Genomic DNA, 14,335 nt, shown 5'->3' on the forward strand with positions numbered 1-14,335 from the left:
TCCTCAAGGTGAAGATTATCAGTCATTGTTAACTACTGTGTCCATCCTTCCTTCCTGCTTTATTAGTTTAACTGCTTATGTTAACTAGGAGATCTATGAGTTCCAGGTAATAGTACAGAAGAAAAGCATCATCCTTCCTGTCCAAGGAGAAAAGCTAGGAAAATGGCTCAGAAATCAAAGTGCTATTTAGAATAACAAAAATCAAATAAAACAATCAAAAATGATGGATTATGGAACGGTTGAAGTCTAATGTGTGAAATGTGTGAAAATATTTGGTTTTGAAAAAACAGAAACATCTAACTGTGAGAATTAACCTATTGATGAAAAACTGAAGTAATGGCCTAAAAAACCAACTCATAAGCAATTATCAAATAACACATGTCCTTTACCTCCTCCATTGCCAGTTCACATAGCAGTTATAAAACAGTTTCTGTAAAGGGTTCCTTTTAATTGTTACTCATTTTCAAAATACTATCTCCTCTCTATTTCTACTATTGTTGAAAGTAAGAGTTAGGTGTCTACCTGCTGCTGCTGCTGCTGCTAAGTCGCTGCTAAATCCGACCCTGTGAGACCCCATAGACGGCAGCCCACCAGGCTCCCCCGTCCCTGGGATTCTCCAGGCAAGAACACTGGGGTGGGTTGCCATTTCCTTCTCCAATGCATGAAAGTGAAAAGTGAAAATGAAGTCTCTCAGTCATGTCTGACTCCTAGTGACCCCATGGACTGCAGCCTACCAGGCTCCTCCGTCCATGGGATTTTCCAGGCAAGAGTACTGGAGTGGGTTGCCATTGCCTTCTCCGGTGTCTACCTACTAGCAAGTAAATTTACAGTACAGATTCAACTACTTAAATTGAAGTCAGTTTTTTTAAAAGAAAAACTGTATTGTACAACAACCCTTTCATCTTTTTTAATTTTTTAAAAATTTATTTGTGACATTTATATGAGATGATATAGAAAGTTCAAGACTTCCATAAACCCTTAAACATTCAGTCTAAACACTAGCAAAAAGATTTTTCAAAGTACCCAATAAAAGCCAAACGTCTCTATCCATTTTATCCTTAGCATATTTCTTTATCCTTTAGGAAAAGATGCATTCCCCCCCAACCCCGTTTTTTAACCAGAAACTATCAAACAAGCTAACAGATGGCGAGGGCATTGAATCAAGTCTAATTTGGGTTGAATTCAAGTTTGATTATCTAGAGACATGGAAGCAATTTACCTATATTAGCATCAAATGCCTAATACTGATAAAAATGTTATGGATGTATGATCCAGTAGAAAGCCTTCTGTATTGGGACTTAAAAGATACTCCCTCCCCCATACCCCACAGGCTAACTGCAATTATAAAACTGCAGCAAAGTCACATACTACTTCTGCCTCAGGATCCTTTATCTGCCCAAAGAGATGACAATAACTCGTTCTCCTTTCTGTGAGATACTGAGAGGACAAAGTGGAATTATTTGAAAAATTTTTTCTTCACTGGGTGTGGTAGGCAGAATAATGGCCTTGCAAAGATACCCATCAGCCTAATCCCCAGAACTTGTGAAAATGTTACCTTATATAGCAAAAGGGTCTATGCAGATGTGATTACATCAGCATCTTAAGAGATTATTCAGGATGTCTGGATGAGCCTAAAGTAATGACAAGGGTCCTTAAAAGTGTGAAGGAGATGGCCATTCTGACTGATGTGAAAGTCTACAGGCAATAAAAGCTGGAGAGGGTATGGAAAAAAGGGAACCCCTCCTGCACTGTTGGTAGGAATACAAATTGATATAGCCTCTATAGAGAACAGTATGGAGATTCCTTAAAAAACTAGGAATAAAACTACCATATGACACAGCAATTCCTCTACTGGACATATACCCTGAGGAAACCATAATTGTAAAAGACATATGTACCCCAATGCTCACAGATGCACTAGGTCATGGAAGCAACCTAGACGGCCATCGACAGATGAATGGATAAAGAGGTTGAGGTACATATACACAATGGAATATTACTCAACTATAAAAAGGAATGCATTTGAATCAGTTCCAATGAGGTGGATGAACCTAGAGCCTATTATACAGAGGGAAGTAAGCCAGAAAGAGAAAGACAAATATCACATATTAATGCATATATATGGAATCTAGTACTAGAAAGATAGTACTAATGACTCTACTTGCAGGGGAGCAAAGGAGACAGACATAAAAGACAAATTTTTGGACACAGTTTGGGCGAAGGAGAGGGTAGGATGATTCGAGAGAATAGCATTGAAACATATAAATTACCAAATGTAAAACAGATAGCCAATCTGCTGTATGACACATAGAACCCAAAGTCGGTGCTCTATGACAACCTAGAGGGGTGGGATGGAGAGGGAGGTGGGAGAGAGGGGACATTTGTGTACCGATGGCTGATTCATGTTGCTGTATGGCAGAAACCATCACATCTTTGTAAAGTATTTATTCTCTGATTAAAAATACAAAGTTTATCAAGGAAAAAAAAAGTGAAGGAGAGAGGTAGAAGCCTTAGATTGAATGATATGGTAAGACAAAGACTTGACCATCCACTGCTGGCTCTGAAGAAGGAAATGGGCTATAAGGCAAGGAATGCAGGCAGCCTTTATTTGCAGCGATGTGGATGGATCTAGAGTCTGTCATACAGAGTGAAATCAGAAAGAGAAAAACAAATATCATAGATGAAGGCATATGTATGAAATCTAGAAACATGGTGTAGATGAGCCTGTTTGCAGGGCAGGAATAGAGATGCAGATGCAGAGAACAGACATGTGGACACAGAGCGGGAAGGGGAGTGGTGGGACGAATTGGGAGAAGAGGATTGACATATATACACTCACACTCTGTGACCCCATGGACCGTAGCCCACCAAGCTGCTCTGTCCATGGGATTCTCCAGGCAAGGAGAGTGGAGTGGGTTCTTATGCCCTCCTCCAGGGGATCTTCCCAACCCAGGGATTGAACCTGGGTCTCCCGAATTGCAGGCAGATTCTTTACCGTCTGAGCCACCATAAGCTAGTGTTGTTTTAAACCAGTAAGTCCAGTGCAGTTTCTTAGAGCAGTAATAGAAAACTAATGCACTGGGATCAATCTCAGCCCTGATAATTAACCTAGCTATGTGTTCTTGAGTAAGTTTTTTTATGTTTCTGAACTTTAATTTCCCCTGGAAACTGAGGATTAAAATCAGCAACTATTAGATGCAACAGATATCATATAGGATAAGTGCTGGGTGTTATTCAGTGATTTTAAAAAATTATCTATTTGTTTACTACTTCTTATATTACACTAAGGCAATATAATGCAATTATTTTTTCAAAATCTATTCAATACATGCAACTGATAGTTTCCATGTGCTATACACAAGCAATGAGCATTAAAGCTTCCATCATTATATAGATGTCATTGGTTTGTTCTCACAGACTGGAAGGTTGGCTCCTCCGTCCGTGGGATTCTCCAGGCAAGAATACTGGAGTGGGTTGCCATTTCCTTCTCCAGGGGATCTTCCCCACCCAGGGACTGAACCTGGGTCTCCAGCATTGTAGGCACAGATGCTTTTACCATCTGAGCCACCAGGGAAGTAAAGAAATATGTGTATAATTTGTTTTAAATCCAGTTTATACATCCAGTATAAAATCACAACTTAGCATTGATTTTTATCTTTAATTTTTTTTTTATCCTTCAGGCAAAGGTGCCTTACATACCAGAAAACTTTTGATGACAAAAGAAAATTAAAGATAGAAAGACAGATTACCATAGTCTCACATTTAATTTTACTAAGAAACAGAAATTCACAAGGAAGTTAAATGGATTTGGTTTGTTATCAACACTCAGCCAGTTCATGTCAGAGATAGAGTCCCTCCTGGGTTTTCTACCTGCAGACTTGTGCTATTTTATTACAGTAGGGATTAACAAACTATGGCCCTTGGGTCAAATCTGGTCTGCCACCTGTTTTTTGTAAATAAAATTTTATTGGAACATAGGCACACCCTTCATCTACATATTGTCTGCAGCTGTTTTTCTGATACCAAGGCAGAGCTGAGCAGTTGCAATAGAGACTATGTGGGTGGCAAAGCTTAACTTATTATGACCTGAACCTTATACATTAAATTGCTGATCCCTGTACTATAGTGCATGGCTTCTCAAGGCATGGAAACTTAATTTATCTAATAAAATGTTTCAAAACAATAGATTTTAAAAATGAACCTGCAGCAAAGTTTTAAGAATATTACACAAATAAAGAAAGACTATGGCTTAATGTACCATACAACATTAAACATGGATGAAATTCTGGGCAGTGCAGGTACTATGGCTCCAGTAAGATACCATGCAGGTAAATTCAACTTTGGCTAAATGATGTTGATTTAGTAAAAACAAAAACATCTCAGCATACAAATGTCAAGCAAAATAATGTAATAACTTGCCATTGTTGTAATCACTATTTACTAGGAATTATTATAAACATATTTGACCATAATTTACCTTAAAAACTGATAATTATTAAAAAATAATCCTTCATAAAGCATTTATTCATTAATAGTTATTGAGTGCCTTATCCTAGTGGATGTAAACACCTTTTATAAGTGGGAGCAAACACCTTTTTCTCATGTTTTCTTATGATTGAATAAGGGGAAAGCAACTAATAAGTATTCGGTGTGAAGTAAAGGGAACCAAAACACATAACCACTGAATTTTCAAAATAAACATATGAACAAATAATTCTTATTTCCATTTTTACAACTGAAGAAGCAGGCTTGGGGAAAGGGAACATCCCTCCAAGGTTACATCATTAGAGCTATTAGGTGGTTGTACTAGAACTTCCCAGAGGTTGTACTAGAACTTTCCCAGAACTAGAAAATCCCAGGCTTTTCAGTCTCTAAGATTCCCTATTCATGACTTCTCCTACTTTTAATAATGTCTTTAGAGTCAATGATCTCCTGAATATTTGGTATAGAAATGTGGGCCTCAGATGAGTACTTGTTCAAGTACTTTGGATTCAAATCTCCTTTTGAGAAAATTAAAAATTGGCCTTGCCTTTAGTTACTTGCCATGGGGAAGTGACATAGCCTTGTTTGGGCAAAAAGATAAATCAGGCTCCTAAATTTTAAAAATATAAATGTCAATTATAATTTCATCATGTAAAATATGTTGATTTCACTTGGACTCAATAATATAGGATACAAGCATATCGAAGACTCATGAAAGAATCTGGTAAAATTTATTTATTCCCAACTCTGAAAGTCTGCTACTCTTTGGCAGAAGCCAAACAAGGGGTATTTTCATTATCTGCTCCCTTCTTTAAACTCTATACTTGTATATAGATCGTCTATGAGCAACAAACTAGGGCAATGTTATCCACAAGGTCCTAGGAAACGGTCCTCAATGAATTCGGACTTAATATTATGCATCTGGCTTTTTATAAAAGGCAATATGAGAAACATCTAATCCAAGAACATTTCTGGCTCTTTTCAAAACCCCATTGAGTTATTTGTGTTGTTTATTATACCCAACATCCCATACATAGGACCCATGTAGTATCTCCTAGAGGTTAGTGTAAGCAAAAATCATCCTTTTTGTCTATCAACTAAGAAACTTTTTAAAGAAACACATAAGCTATGAGCCCTAAAACAAAGGAACTTATTTTGTCAGATAAAGTAAATTTTGAGAGATCGCAATTCCCTAAGCTGAACATATTTCCAAAGCAATATGTTTGCAATCAGAAAAGACTGAAATCCAATCAACTGGAATCCTTCATTAAATGGAATGATGCTCTACCACTACTTTTGAAAAAGGAAAATAAATAACAAGATATGCAAAAGTCAGACTCTGGGGGACCTAAGATAAAGTTAAAAATGATCCCCACTTCCACTGACTTCAAAATGAGCCTCTTTTTTAGGGGAGTTGAAGTATGCAGATAAAATTACAAAATACAGAAACATATAAAATGAGAAGTAGCATCCCAAGATTTATAGATAAGGAATTCTGGGAGTTTGAAGAAATGAAATACTGCCCATATATTTAGAATGTCTGAGTTCTTATTCTTTAATGAATGTTCATGCTTCCATCTAGAATTATTAGCTCCAGCTTAAAGAATTTTCTTTAGTATTTCTTGTGGAGCAGATCTCTTGGTAGCAAATTCTCTGTTTTCTTTTATCTAAAAAATGTATTCTTCTTTCACTCTTATTAAATTGATGTATAATTTACATAACATTAGTTTCAAGTGTACAGTGTAATTTGATATCTGAATAAAGTATATAATTGCAAAATGATCACCACAATAAGTTCATCCTTCATTCTTGAATAATATTTTTGCTAGGTATAGAATTCTAGGTTGACTGTTCATTGTTTTCCAGATGCTATCCTACTCTTTCTGTCCTCAATGATTTCTGATGAGAAGCCAAATATTAAATACCACCCAACAGACCTTTGAAGCTTTGTTCATTTCCCCTATAAGCTTTCTTTTTTTTCTCAGATAATTAATATTGATCGATTTGAGATCACTTACTCTTTCCTGTCATGTCCACTCAACTGCTTTTCATTTCCAGAACTTCCATTTGGTCTTTTTTTTGTTTCTGTTTTACTGCCAACCTCTGTTGAGATTTTCATGCACTAAAAGCATATTTTGTTTCACTTCATTGATAATAGTTATAATAGCTGTCTTGAAACCCTTGTATACCAATTCCAATGCTTGGTTCATCTTGATGTTGGAAACAACAGATCATCTTTTCAACTGAGAATGTATTTTATTTTCTTGGTACTTTGTATGTTATGTACATACATGGGCTTCCCTGGTGGCCCAGACAGTAAAGAATCCTCCTGCAATGTAGGAGACCTGGTTTGATCCCTGGGTTGGAAAGATCCTTTGGAGAAGGGAATGGCAACCCACTCCAGTATTCTTGCCTGGAGAATTCCACAGACACGGGAGCCTGGTGGCTACAGTCCATGGGGTCACAAAGACATGACTGAGCAACTAACACACATCAAGTCTGTTATTTTTCTCTAGTATTTCTTTATTTCAGTGATTTAAAAAAAATTTTGTGGGGGGTTAATCTCTAACTGTAAACATTTCTTCTAGTGTAGGAGATCTTTTAATTTTAGTTGGGCTGTGTGCTGTGTGCTAAGTTGCTTAAGTTATATCTGACTCTTAGTGACCCTATGGACTGTAGCCTGCCAGGTTCCCCTGTCCATGGGGATTCTATAGGCAAGAATACTGGAGTGGATTGCCATGTTCTCCTCCAGGGGACCTTCCTGACCCAGGAATCGAACCTGCATCTCTTAGGTCTCCTGCACTGGCAAGTGGGTTCATTTACCATTAGCGCCACCTGGGAAGCCCTTAGTTGGGCTGGGCTGAGTCTCTTCTAGGCATGTATGGTTCAGAGGTCAGTCAGAGATGTAAGCAGATAAAAATCTGGAGATCTGTCTGGCTCTTTCCCTTGCAAACCACTTTATCTTTAGCATTCCCCGTTTCCCATTTTTTCTTTTCTGGTACACCAGACCATAAAGGATTCAGGTCTTTCTCTGTCTGCATTATTGCCATCCATTTTGCACTGCACAGACTGCATTTAGTCCCTAGCTGAAAGGGACTTAGTTGTACAGCTCTTTGTTTCTCTTCTCCAAGTGAGTATGGGTTATTTCTGAGGGTAGTATGGAGAAAGAAGTATAGGGCATTCTGAGCTATTTAAGGGAAGGTATGTAGGTAAGAAAGCCTAGATGGGAAAGATGCACTGAGATGGGAAATAATGATGAAATGTTAAGTTAGGATTAAATCATGTAAGTTGTTGAATGCTAGCTATGGCTAGGAGTATAGCCAATAAAATATACATTTTAGGCAGAAGGATAATATACTCATATCTATATTTTAGTTCAAGATTAATTTATCTGTATGTTTAAAACTAACTGCAATGATGGGAGGTAGGGAAAGTAGTAAGGAAGCAGTTCTAGTAGTGCAGGTGGGAGGTAATGAGGTCTTAACTTGGCTACTGGCAGAGGGAATAGAAAGCAAAGAACAGAAATGAAATGACTTAGCAAATGACTTATTGATGACCTAAAATTCATCAATAATATGGATTACCACAAAAGATTAAACTTTCCTGTTATTAGGCAGTAGGTGTCCCTTTCATTATTTATTTAATAGTGAGGACTAATATAAAAGCAAATCAATGTAAAATTACTCCTTAGATGTATGAGTCTGGTTCATAGGATAGAAACAGATAATTACAGACTGTAGTATATTTCTGATACCATATAGTAGATTATCATTCTATCAGGATATAACTATATGGTAGGAGATAAAAATCAAACATTTCCCATATCCACATACCAGTAGCACGTAAAATTGCCATTAATGCAAGCCCAGTTATGGTACTGTCCATACTGCAGTCTCATCAATACTTCTGTACCAAAGAGTCTGAGTTGAAGACTGGAAAAGAATTAAAACCTCTTTTTGATTGATATACTGTAAAAATGAAATTGACTATCAAGCCATTGCTACCAAAAGGAATAAAACTCCAACTAAAACAATATAGCACGTAGAAGATACTCCATCTTCAAAGCATTTTACCTTCATTAACTAATTAAGAGTCTCAATTCAGTGGGTCTAATATAGTTTTCTACTCAAATGGTATATATTAAAATTTATTTATTAATAAGCAGTACTTTAATGTCATTAAAATTGTTACTTAATTTTGACTTATGTGCAAACACTTTATATATATATTGAGCATAGAGTATACAGACATCAACATCCCCTCCCCTCTTCTACAAGAGTTAACACATTTATAAATGCTAGCAATTTAAGAATCACAAAAGCAAAATACAGTTGGGCTTTTTTAAAACAAAAGGTTTTAAAGGGAAAAGAAGAAAAGATAGCCATGGTTAATTTAATAGGAAAAAGGGAAAAAGTTGTGCTCTTTAGAGAAAAGAAAATTCTTCATGAGAAATTTGGTAAAAGATAACATTTAGTAAAATTTGCTTGGTTTTGGAGAGTTGATGAACAAAAATTTGCTTGGTTTTGGAGAGCTGATGAACAAAAATTTACTCTGCATTGAGATGTTTGATTTAAAGATGACAATTTTTACTCAAAGTTTCAAGGCAGCAGAACAAATGTAATGTCTTTTAATCCTGTTATTTATTACCACCTAGAATGTGTTCCTTGAATAAAGAATAGTTCCCTTTTATTAATTTATGACTAGAATTGATAAGTGTTATATATAAGAAATTTATTTGAGACATCTCAGCAAAAATAATTATGGTGTTGTCAATAGGCTAGGTTACCTCACTAAAATTCCTAGAAATTCAAATTAAACATTAAGAAATCAATAAATCATCTATTACATTGCTCTAAAATGTAAAAACAAAAAACAAAACCAACTTAGCTGTTGGTTAGACTGTGGAGTATTCTACACACTATGTGTGAAGTCGCTCAGTTGTGTCCAACTCTTTGCGACCCCATGGACTGTAGCCTACCAGGCTCCTCCATCCATGGGATTTTCCAGGCAAGAATACTGGAGTGGGTTGCCATTTCCTTCTCCAGAGGATCTTCCCCACCCAGGGATTGAACCCGGGTCTCCTGCACTGTAGGCAGACGCTTTACCATCTGAGCCACCAGGGAGTCCAGGAGAGTACAAAAAACGTACAAGTCCAAGGACTTCACTGGTGGTCCAAGTGGCTGAGACTCCATGCTTCCTTTGCAGGGGGCATGGGTTTGATCCCTGATCAGAGAACTAAGATTACACATGCCCTGGGCCATGGGCCTCCCAAACCCCCCCGAAAAGTAGAGGTCTTCTCAAGGGTGATAAGGCATACATAAAACATCTGCATATATATAAAGAAATAAAGATTAAAAACAAATAAGCACATTAAATCCTTACATGTGTTTTGATCTTGCAGTTTCTAAGAATTTATCTACAGGAAGGCAATGCCATGCTCAATTATTAATTTGCATGCACATTAATTTCTACAGGATGTTCAGTACAGCGTTATTTCTGATAGGGAAATGAGAGACAACTTAAATGTCCCATAATATTGGAGGTTAGTAACTTAAGATAACATGGCAATATGACAGAATATTATACAGTTAATGAAATAGAGATGGTTACTTAAAGACATTGAAAAGTATCTATAAAACACAACTAGTTTTAAAAAGACTACTACATATAGGATAATCCCAGTTTTGCTAAAAACAATGCACATAAATCTAACAAAAAGATTGAAAGACTAATAATACAAAATGTCAAATGAAAATGTATATATTCCAATTTTTTTTTAATTAATTAATTTATTTTACTTTACAACATTGTATTGGTTTTGCCATTGACTTGAATCCGCCATGGGTATACATGTGTTCCCCATCTTGAACCCCCCTCCCACCCTACTACAAGACTACAAGTGTATTTCACTCAACATCACTTTCATAAAAGAAAAGAATTACATCGAGTTACTAAAAAAAGTCTCATATGCCCTTTACCCACATGCAATGTGCTCTAGATATTCTTGTTCTGATGGCTCTACATAAACCTTCTGCTCAGTCACTGAAGCTCTGAATGATTCCAACAAAGATAATTCTGAATGTCTATCACATGGTCAGTCACCTGGGAGGGATTATATCAAATTGTTATGAGTTTGGGGACCCAAATGAGCACCCTCTATTGCAGACCAATACTAAAGTAGGACTACGTGTGTCCTAGACAAGATTTGTTCTCCAGAGGTGAGAGGCTAGTGCATTAACCAGGTTTTATATTAAATGTCTTCATCATTTGTGAGCAGCCAGATGGTTGGTAATATGTGTAGATATTTTGAAACATAGGCTGGCTGATTTCAATTAGCTTTGAAGTGAAACAAATGATAGCACAGATCTAAGCCCAGGGGTACTGAGAGAATATTTTCTTTCAGATGAATACCCCAACCTAGAGTTCCCAATTATATAACACAGCTAACGGGTTATCCTGGAACATGTGCTGCTAGAAAGAATCTGTGTTATGAAGCACCTAACTGGGCAAATATTTCATGCCCAGGATAAAGAAACCAGCTAATGTGAATGAGGAAAGGGAATCAAAACAAAGAAAAAAAAAACAACACCCCAGTATAGCCTACATGCTTGTGTTTCAGACTAAGGTTAGTGAGGAAATTTGGCAGCAAATAAAAATACTTCTATGGTAAGCTGAAGTAGTTTTGGGCCAAATCAAAGGCTCTGCCTAAAAAGATTAGTAACTGAACAAATGTTGGCTTTTCCAGGCTTAGCATGCAATGCCAATTTTATGTCATTTTCCTCAAGATGCCAGCTGTGTTGTTCCTGATGATTCTCCTCGCTACTATACTGAGGAAAAGGACACAGAAGAGTCCTTGAGAATGCCACCATGTGGGCATATCTTGGCCTCAAAAATTCAGACAAGTCAGGAGAGAATGAAATTAATTCTCTTAATCAAAATAGGTTGAGAATCTAAAATTTTATTTTTTCTCTGAATCACAGGGATCTAATGGTCATTCAGAAAAGTGGTTTGACTCCAAGTCTCCCAAAGAATCAAATGCGTTATCTTTTAAAAAACATAAAGCAAAACAGAAACAAAAATTTCTTAAAACATAATTGTAATCTTTAATTTTCCTTAAGAGAAAACAGTTCAGGTTTTTCCCCCCTCCTTGTTAGCTACATTGCTAATGAAATCCCAGATGTAAAGAAAATTATTGTTTAGTCACTCAGTCGTGTCCAACTCTGTGTGACCCCATGGACTGCAGCCTGCCCAGCTCTGCTGGCCATGGAATTCTCCAGGCAAGAATACTGGAGTAGGTTACCATTTCTTTCTCCAAGGGAAAATTAAATGGCTTTCAATGTTTTTCTCATCCCATTCAGTGACTGGGATGCTTATTATTAACTGCTAAATGCCTACCATACCACAGGTACTATACCAGGTACTTCATTTACATTATTGCTTATCACTAATCATGACAATGACCTTATGTAGGTTTAACAGACTAATGAATTGAGAGTCGAAGGTATTAGGTAATCTGACCAAGGTCACACAGTCCAGATCCCACTCCAAGACCCATGGCCTCTTCATATAACCATAATTAAATGGAAAGATCTTTGTTAGTTGACTAACAAACTCAGTGATTCAATTTTTTTACAAGAAGAAATAACAAAAGACCGTTATGGCCTGAGACAAAGCATGGACTTTTCATTAATAAAGGGACATATCTTCCAGATGCAGTCATTTTTCTCATAGGATCATTAAGCATTCTGAAATAGTTTGAAGTGGTCAAATAAAAAGCAAACACCTTACCTTTTTTTTTTTTAATGCTTTATATATTTTTTTCTTTTGGCAGCGCCACATAGCATGCATGGATCTTAGTTCCCCGACCAGGGATTGAACCCATACCCCCTGTAGGGGCAGCACAGAGTCTTAACCACTGAACCACCAAAGAAGTCCCCCAAACGGCTAGATCTTATAGGCCAAAAGGAGGCAAACACAGGAAGACGATAGGAGCTACAGGGTAATAAAAATAATTGTTTAGACTCCTCCTTCCCTGGTGGCTCATTGGTAAAGAATTCACCTGCCAATGCAGGAGACATGGGTTTGATCCCTGTGTCGGGCAGATCCCCTGGAGAAGGAAATGGCAACCCACTCCAGTATCCTTGCCTAGGAAATCCCATGGACAGAGGAGCCTGGCAGGCTACAGTCCACGGGGTTGAAAAAGAGTTGGATATGACTTAGCAACTAAACAACCACATCTCAAAATATGGTCCAGTAACTGCAGCACTGGTATCACTTGTTGGCTTGTTGAGGTTTCCCAGGTTAACACTAATGGTAAAGAACCTGCCTGCCAATACAGGGGATGTAAGAAACTAAGATTCGATCCCTGGATTGGGAAGATTCCCTGGAGGAAGGCATGGCAACCCACTCAAGTAGTCTTGCCTGGAGAATCCCATGGACAGAGGAGCCTGGCAGGTTATAGTCCATAGGGCTGCACAGAGCCGGATATGACCGAAGTAACTTAGCATGCACATTGGCTTGTTAGACATACAGACTCTCAGGCCCCACTCCAGACCTCCTAAATCATGATTTAAAAGGTTAGAATGTTCATGAAAGCTTGAGAAGCAATTATCTTAATTATAATTAATCCAATAATGACTAAATTATGTTCAAAGCTAAAGAGGTAGAAATTAGCCTAGGGCCAACAATACTTTCTAGAAAAATAAGCATTTTTATGCATTTCCATAATGTGATTGATTTTGTAAATTGTGAACAGTAGCTTTTGCTTCACTTGCTAAGACCACTTCTGCAGCAAATTTTAAAGTCATTATTCCACTCTTTGTTTCCTACCTGGTAAAAGCTTAGTTTCATCTCTCACTTTTCACCCACTCATCTTAGCAAACATCCAAGTCTAAACAATAGCACATGCCTAGTCAAGATTTTACCTTAAAGTGATAAAGGCCAAAGAGCCAAGATATGACCTGCAGGAATGAAACGCATTTATAAGTAATAGCTGTCCTCACCTAAATTCAAGGTTTCCCTTGATTTAACTACAGTAGCGAGCGACCTGCATATTACCCTACAAAATGCAATTTTCTCTTTCAATAGTGGTCTCTAATACCATTGCTAACTGAAAGGATTTATGAGTTCATTTGTCAAGACAAAAGATCTCATAAAAATAGACTTTTTTTTTACACATCTAGCCACAACCCAAACGAATAAGATTAGTGGGAAGAATAAAATGCATCTGATTACAGAGAGAACACAATTAAACCCATTAAGGAACTGACTGGTCATAAAATAAAATTACCAATGTCCTGTTACAGAAACAAAAACATAAAATTACTGATGGATCCTTCTCCTCACTGAAAACAGGAGATCTGTCACATAGTTAAAAACAACCTGCTTGAAGTAACTGACCAGACCACAATGTGTTAAAGGGGAAGACAACAGCCTCACTTGAGAGATTTTTAAAAACTTCCAATTTACAATTGTTATGTTTATAATGTACTCACATGGGACAACAAGAAAGACTGCCTCTGAATCAAAAATCCAGGGCTTTGAGTATAATTTAAGGGAATTCTCTTAAACCAACATTCTTATTTTTTATCAGGGTTATTCTTTATTGAGCATCAAAATAAAAAATATCTGAGTCAAAATCCTCAAAAAGCTTAAAAATTAGATGGAATATTGGTTTTTTCTACTTCAAGAATCTCTCTAATTGAAGAAAAATAAATCCAGTCAGAGATATTGAGACATTATGTTATTTCTGATTCCAGATTCTTCCACTTTATAATCTCATAAATCTAATATTCTTATATCCTATAACAAAAAAGACTGAAAAAAGACTGCATCACCCAGATAATACCATAAA

General features: G+C 36.9%; 1 protein-coding gene and 1 non-coding gene across 11 annotated transcripts in view; both read right to left on the reverse strand.

Annotated features, from left to right (window-relative positions):
- PEAK1 (pseudopodium enriched atypical kinase 1) overlaps nucleotides 1-14,335 on the reverse strand; it is a 308,265-nt gene that overhangs the window by 94,765 nt on the left and 199,165 nt on the right. The window lies entirely within an intron of this gene.
- Nucleotides 9,534-9,605, reverse strand: TRNAC-ACA. The gene has a single exon. It is a non-coding gene; the product is annotated as a tRNA-Cys (tRNA).

Source organism: Cervus elaphus, chromosome 13 (assembly GCF_910594005.1).
Source record: "Cervus elaphus chromosome 13, mCerEla1.1, whole genome shotgun sequence".
Taxonomy (NCBI): domain Eukaryota; kingdom Metazoa; phylum Chordata; class Mammalia; order Artiodactyla; family Cervidae; genus Cervus; species Cervus elaphus.